A 7,198-nucleotide genomic window follows, 5' to 3' on the forward strand; every position below is an offset into this window, starting at 1 on the left:
GTAAACGAACCTCAGATTCTAAACAACTGTTCTCAGAGTGCACTCCCTAAAATACAATTAAGGAACGTTGTTTTTCAAAATGTGGAACCTACTGGTACAGAAAGGAATAATCCAATTGGGAAACACAGAGGAAGAAGTTTTAAATGTGTCCATTCTGAGTGCAGATGTCACTGGTTTGAATAGGGCCTATGTAATTAGCTGAGTTTGACCAGGTTTCCCCAAGTAGTGTAGCTCTGCACTGCCAGGGAAGGGTGACGTCAAACCAACCAGTGTATACATGACACAGGAGCAGCCCCAGTGGCCTGCCAGGTGCTTGTGAACTCGCAGTGTTTTCAATTTGTGCCTCATCTGCTCTGATGCCCCTTTTCCCAGGCTTGCAGAACAGACATGAGTTGTACATGGCCTGACAGTGTCCTGTGTGTGTTGGGGGATGCACTTTGTATACTAAACCTTGGTTCATGCCCGTACCACAATAGAGCAGACTTCAATTATGAGTATGTATATCATTTTTACTTCTATCCAACACAAACAAAAAATACATTTTGAAGAGTTTACAGACATATTTTGCATGTTACAATTTCCTCTATGTCCACAATATACTTGTAATTGCTTTGATACTTTTTATGGAGGATAGAAACACAAAAGAACAAAGACGAGGAAAGCCAAAAGGAAACAAGAAAGGGGGTTTTAAGAAATTTCAAGGAAGTGGTGCAGCACAGAAGTGATACTAGGGAGGTGTTGGAAACTTCAAGCTGTCAAACAGTTACTAATATTATTTTATTGAGCAAAACTGGGCAATTAAATGTTGCACCAATCTGTCAGTGGCATAAAAAAGTTTAATTAGCAAAGTGATGCCCCAGCACCTACTGACTAATGTTACGATGCATTTATTTGTGTTAAAATTTCAAAGTTCTTGCATGAAAATATGTAAAGGTTTAACATACCTAGTTATTGTTGAGCAATTTATAAAGAAAAGACGTGGATTCATGGGCACACTACAGGATAGTATCGTAAATTACAAGCATAAGCCACTTTAAATTGAATGTCAGGTTCATGCTAGAATGTTCTGCTTTCACTATAGACTTTAATACTGGACTCAACCAAAGGTTGGTGTTGAACATTAGGAGTTTATTAGCCAGGTGTCAGTGTGGGATGGTTGTGAAAGTTCTGTCAGTGCATTTCTCGCCCATTTCGTTAGGAGAGTATGAGAGGGAAGACATACTGTATGAAAAAGGTCTTAACAGGAAGGGTTAGAAATGAAACAGTCATTCAGCAATCTTGCTTATTTGGTTGCTGTAACTTATTGATACAGCCTATTCAGCAGGCTCCCAGGGAATCAGCTTCAGTCCTATGGCTGGGTGGTATGCTTGAGAAATTCAGAACTCTGTAAAGAAGTGCCTCATATGTTTTGTTCAAAATCCACTTCCTCTTTTTTCATTGCTGAGCCTGAAGTAATCCACTGGGTTAACTATCAAAACCTTTTGGGATTTTGAAAACATGCATCAAGTGAACAGTTCAGACTAAAGTGTTTTTGGTTACTTTATCCTGTCTATGCGTAGCAGGACCTGAGTCTGCCTCGATGGCACTTCAGCTACCAGCAGACTTTTGTGGGATGTGAGGGTCAAGTAACTGCAGTACTAAAGTAGGCCAATGTGAAAGTACTACTGTTTCCTTAAAATTTAAAGTTTTGGAACTCAACCCTAACAAGATGTTCTTTCTGAACTGTATCCTGACTTTATAAATTACTTCAGAACTACAGAAATAAGCAAAAAAGCAAGCATATACCAGTTTTTGCTTCTACCCCATTTAAGCCTTAAGCAAAATGTGTCCCCCACTCCATCTGGTGTTGCCACTGAGTAGTGTTAAACCCTGTGGACTTTATCTTGCTCTCTCAAAGATGCATTGGAGTTAATTAATGTTCTTCTTATGTACAGTATGGTGTAATATCTCCCCCTTGTGTTAGGAAATTCATAAGTGTAGAATGTCCTTATTGTGAGCTAAGGAGTACTGAGCTAAGGAGAACTTTTATATCAGGGTTTCTGGTAAAAAATCTGATAAAGTTTCTTAGCACATTTCATACCAGGGAGAAGGTGTATTTTGGCAATAGGGAATTTTAAGGTACAGAGATATGTTATATTGGTGCTAAAATAATGCTTTTCTCTGTTCAAGTTAACTATGGTGCTCTGCAGTGAAAGCACACTGGAATTCAGTTAAAGCTCCGCAATCCTCCTGCAAGAGCAAAAAAGAAAAGTAACTGAATGAAACTACTGTGATTTTTTCAAGGATTAATTCCTCTCTTGGAATTTCCCCCCCAAGGGTGCTGTGGGAGCAATAGGCTTTATAGTATCTGAATTTGGAGAATGTGAGCTGCTGGGACCATCTCAGGACATGTTTCAGTGCTGTAATGGAGCCATATGTACTTAATCTCTGTGCTAATTTTTCATTCAAATATTCATCAGAAAAGACAAATTCCACATAACCTTGAGTTAAAAGAAAACAGGGTCCTGAGAGTCACTCGTTCATTCTTTTAAGATGTCAGACTAGCTAAATGGATGGTGCAGCTGTTTTTTTTTTAAATTGTGGTTTAAATTAATTTAGTATGCTCAGAAGGTTAGCGTTAAACTTTAATCACCATTCTCAGAAGAATAAATGTTCCATAGACTACATTTGCTGATGAACTGTAGAAAAAGTGTATATAGAAATGCAAGTTTTTCATGCAGAACTGGTACTCTATATACCAGTCCTCCCAACTGTTTCACTGCAGGTTAGCCTTCTAACTGGTTATGTCTGATCAAGAATTAAACAGCTGGAACAGACTGATTCAGCTTTTCTCTGGCCTTCCCCAGTGGGGCTGGCAAAAAAGGGTTATTTCTCCTATTTTTTTCTTCCTTCAGTCTTTAACAATCCTGGTTTCAAAATGCTAAGTCAACTAGTGTTTTCGGCTGCATGTTTCCAACATATACTTCCTCTTTACCAATTAGACACAATTAGACATATCTCAAAGCTGCCTCCATCAAATTCTCCAAAATTGTCCATATTGAATCCCTCCCAACATGGTAGCGTGACAATGACAGGACAAAGCAGCTGTATAGATCCAGTACAGAATACTGGACATCCATTTTCTCAGAGCTGTAATGAGTACTTCTCAAAAGCAGCTATAAAATACTTAAAGCATTTAGATCTTGGTTAACTGCAGACAAGAGCTGCAGAATATTCTTTTAAAAATACAAATGTGGAATGTATAATTTAAGAGTATTTTGTGGTGGTTCTTTTGAGTCAATCTCAAAAGGCAGTAACCCTGTCTTTTTTAATCCCTTCTGTTTCTTTTATTGTCCTATAGGACATTTATTTTTTTAATTTTTTAAATTATTTCTTGGTTTAATACTCATGATTGCTGAAACATTATAATATGCAAAGTATATAGACACACACCTGCCTCTCTAAAAGGTGAAATGCTGGTCTTTGGTGGAAGAGGTAGCTTTTTCCTGTCCTGTTTGAGCTGTTTCTTCTTTACTGTGCTACACTAGTTTTATTTTAAGTAGTCACAGTTAATTGTTGCAGGTTAACATAGTGTACTTGGAGTTTAATAGGTGTTTTTTCCTTACATTTCTTATTTGGTTTATGTACATTAGCAATGGCTTCATTAAATCTCTTGTAAAGGAAAAATAGATTTGAATGTGATGTTAATGTAGGATCTCATTTAATCCTCATCTGTAAATTTAGCTGTCAGTTTCACATGTGCGAGTTAGGAGGTCAGACAGGTTAATGTCAGCTCTCCTGATCAATACATGGCAGTCTTGTATCTAGAGTAATCCCAGGCCCTGTATATTTTAAATGGTATTTGCAAAACATCTTTCCATAATCCTATATCCCTTACAACCTCCCCAATCCACTGTCATATATGAACCTCAACATGATTCAGGGAATTATCACTCTTAATGATATTCTGATTTACTGTTAACAGATTATATAAGCTGTTGTTACTTATTGGTATTTGTAAGGTTCTTAAGTTATATTATAGTAACCATTGTACAGTGTGTATCAATATACGGTATAAAATATTAAGAAATAAAATTATGATATTAATAATACAATAAGGGGTTAAAAAGGTTCTTTATGTTCATTTTCCTAGGTGTTCTTTAATAAGAATTTTTTTTAAAAGTACAGATGAAAGTCATAAATCCATATTTTAAGATGGGAGAAACAAATATCCAATGCATTGGAATCTAATACCATTAGTTGAATCTCTGTTTCATTTATTGGGTGGTTATGACTATTATATGTTTTTTTTTATTTTTAGTTGAGACAGTTTATTGGGTATTCTTGAACATCTAAGTTCTAGCTACTTAAAAATGAAGGGTTTTAATTTATGATTTCATTTTTTGGGACTTTTGTCACCTGACTTGTTGCTACCAACATGAGCTATAACCTCATTATTGTTCCTTGTCCTAAGGATCTGTTCGTTCTCTCTTAGAGTGCATAAACACAGAAGAGAAGAGAACTGAATTGAAAAACCAACATTATATATGCACATTAAATATAGTTATGAGCTACTTGCATTTAAAAAATGACTACTTGATTGTACTTTCTGTACTTTCTGCATCTGTCTTCTGCTATACATTTACAATAACATTAGGAACCTGACTACCAAATGTAGTGTAGCCTGGTATTCACCAGCAAAAAACTTGTTAAAAACTTTGTGGATGCTGTTATTTGCTGTCCTGTCCTGTTCATGGTGAACCGCACATTGTATACAGCAAAGTGTTTCGGTATTTTATTGTCTTCATTTGGTCTGAAAAGAGTGTACAGGACCTTGACCCAGATCGTAGTTTAAATAAAACATTCAATCTGAATAACACCAATTGCAAAACTAAAAATAACAGTCGATTCTCAAGTGAAGAGAGCTTGGATGAGTTTATGTTGGTAGAAACGAGTTTTTGAAGGGGAACAGGGATGTTTGTTTTACAGTGGCATATTTCTTAGCTTGATTGGTAAAAGGTAGATTCCAAGAAATAGGATAAATCTGTATTCAAATGTAGATGCTAGAACAGTACATTTAGGCTGGTGAATTTATAATGCATTTTTATTTCCCTGTAATTTTAATGAGTTTGTGTTTTTGCTCAGTACCCTGTGAGAATGATTTTAATGTTAATTTTTATTTTAGGGATTGTCAGAAAAAAAGATTCATGAAGCAATCTTTTTATGTTGTTATTGCTGTTGGTGTTCTTTTTTATGTTTTTATTCATTTGGGGTTGATTTTTTTGGGGGGTAATGTCATTGTATTGTACACAGACTTCTGGTATTATAAGTATTCCTGATACCTTTGAAATATTGTGGGTGTTTTAATAAATTTTATATTTATTTTTTGCACTCAATCACTGGCTTCCTGTCTGTTTTCTTATGCATGGTGCAGACATCTATGAGATTAGGAAGTTGATAGCAAGCATTAACAACTTGTATAAATTCACTGTAGTATGGAGAGGAAACTATATATTTCAGACATCTAGTTTTCTGTTGAGGAAATACATTTTAAGATGGTGGAAACAAATATCCTATGCATATAGACACCCCAAATTGCTAACCTCTTCAACAGGTAACAGGTAATACCAGGTATTAAAACCTAATATGTAGTAAATGTTAATTCTGGGCAGATGTAGATAACAATTGGTAAGCACGAGTCAACAGCAGTTACAAATGGTACAAACAAGTAATAGAAAAGGTAATGTTGCAACACATTGGCACACTGGTTCACATTGCTGCCTTGCAACACTGGGTTTCATTCCAGTTCTGGGGTGAAGTTTGTATGTTCTCCCCAGGCTCATGTGGGTTTCCACATATTACATAGTACTTACTTCAAAGTCCAACAACACACTAGTATGTTGATTGGCTTCTGGGAAGACTGGTCCTGCTGTGAACTTGTGTTAATCTGTGTGTTCCCTGTGACTGGTGTCTTGGCTGGGGTCAGTCCAGCCGTGCACCAATTGCTTGCTGGAAAACCGAGCCCTTGTGACTCTGTCCTGGATAAAGTGTTTACAAAAATGGGTGATGAAAGGTCTTACTTGTTTCAGAAACATGAAATAATTATAAACATTTAAATTTCAAATCAATGATGTTCAGCACCGTGATGTGGCAGATTAGCACCTGTGTCTCACCTCTTCAGTCAATTCGTGCTCTGGATATATGCCTGTGTGGAGTTGACATGTTCTCTCCAGGCTCTCTCCTAGGTGTTCCAGTTTTCTCTTATCTCCAAGACTACAATTGATTAGCAAGATTTCACGGACAATTCTAACCGGCTGTTTTTCTGTAATTTCTGATGGAAAGATGTTTTATCAAGGAGAAGACCAGTCCCAGTCTCAATTCACATCTTGTGCCTTTAATTCAGGGTCCATCTAGTGTACTTGCAATAATAGGTTGGTAATCAATGATCTTCCCAGGGCTGTAGTAATACTGAAAACAAACTCACTGAAAAACCAGCACCGGTTTCCACCACAAGGAAACCTGCACTTAAAACTATGTAAAATGTTTAATGTAAAAATGTCCTCAGAGGGCAATGAAAATTTAAGTACGTATAGTAAAAAGGTAACAGATAAGAGGAGGCCATTCATCCCATTTGGCATCTTATTGATCCCGGGATCACATCCAGGCTCAAAGTAAGCCAAAATAATCTCTTCCCCCACATGACTGCGCAGTTTGTTCCATACTCCCACAACCCTCTAGGTAAAGACAGTATGGGACAAGTTGAACAATTCTTGTTCTTGGTTTTAAGTGCACTTCCACTTCTGGCCTGTTTCACTTTGCACTCTGAAGACATCCGCTGTGTTGCACTGAGGATTTTGAATACTTGTATCAGGTCCCCCTTCTCTGTTCAAGATTAAAAAGGTTCAATTCCTTCAAGCTGTCAGTACAGGAAATTCCTATGTGCCTCAGCATGCTTACTACTTGACTGATTCCAGAGCAGCAGTATTTTTTGTGAAGTGGGGACCAAAGTTGTACACAACATTCTGTTCTTCTGAAACTAAATATACTGCATTATACCCTTGTAGTGTATACGTTACTATCAGAATAACACTGAAACACTATTTTGATCAATAAACTCAATTGCTTAATGAAAGGAATTTCTGGGGTATTAAATGCTCTCAGTGAACTTCCCCAGTTTAAAACAAAAATAATGAACCTAGAGAAAATATCTGACATATTT

Source organism: Lepisosteus oculatus, chromosome 2 (assembly GCF_040954835.1).
Source record: "Lepisosteus oculatus isolate fLepOcu1 chromosome 2, fLepOcu1.hap2, whole genome shotgun sequence".
NCBI classification, from domain to species: domain Eukaryota; kingdom Metazoa; phylum Chordata; class Actinopteri; order Semionotiformes; family Lepisosteidae; genus Lepisosteus; species Lepisosteus oculatus.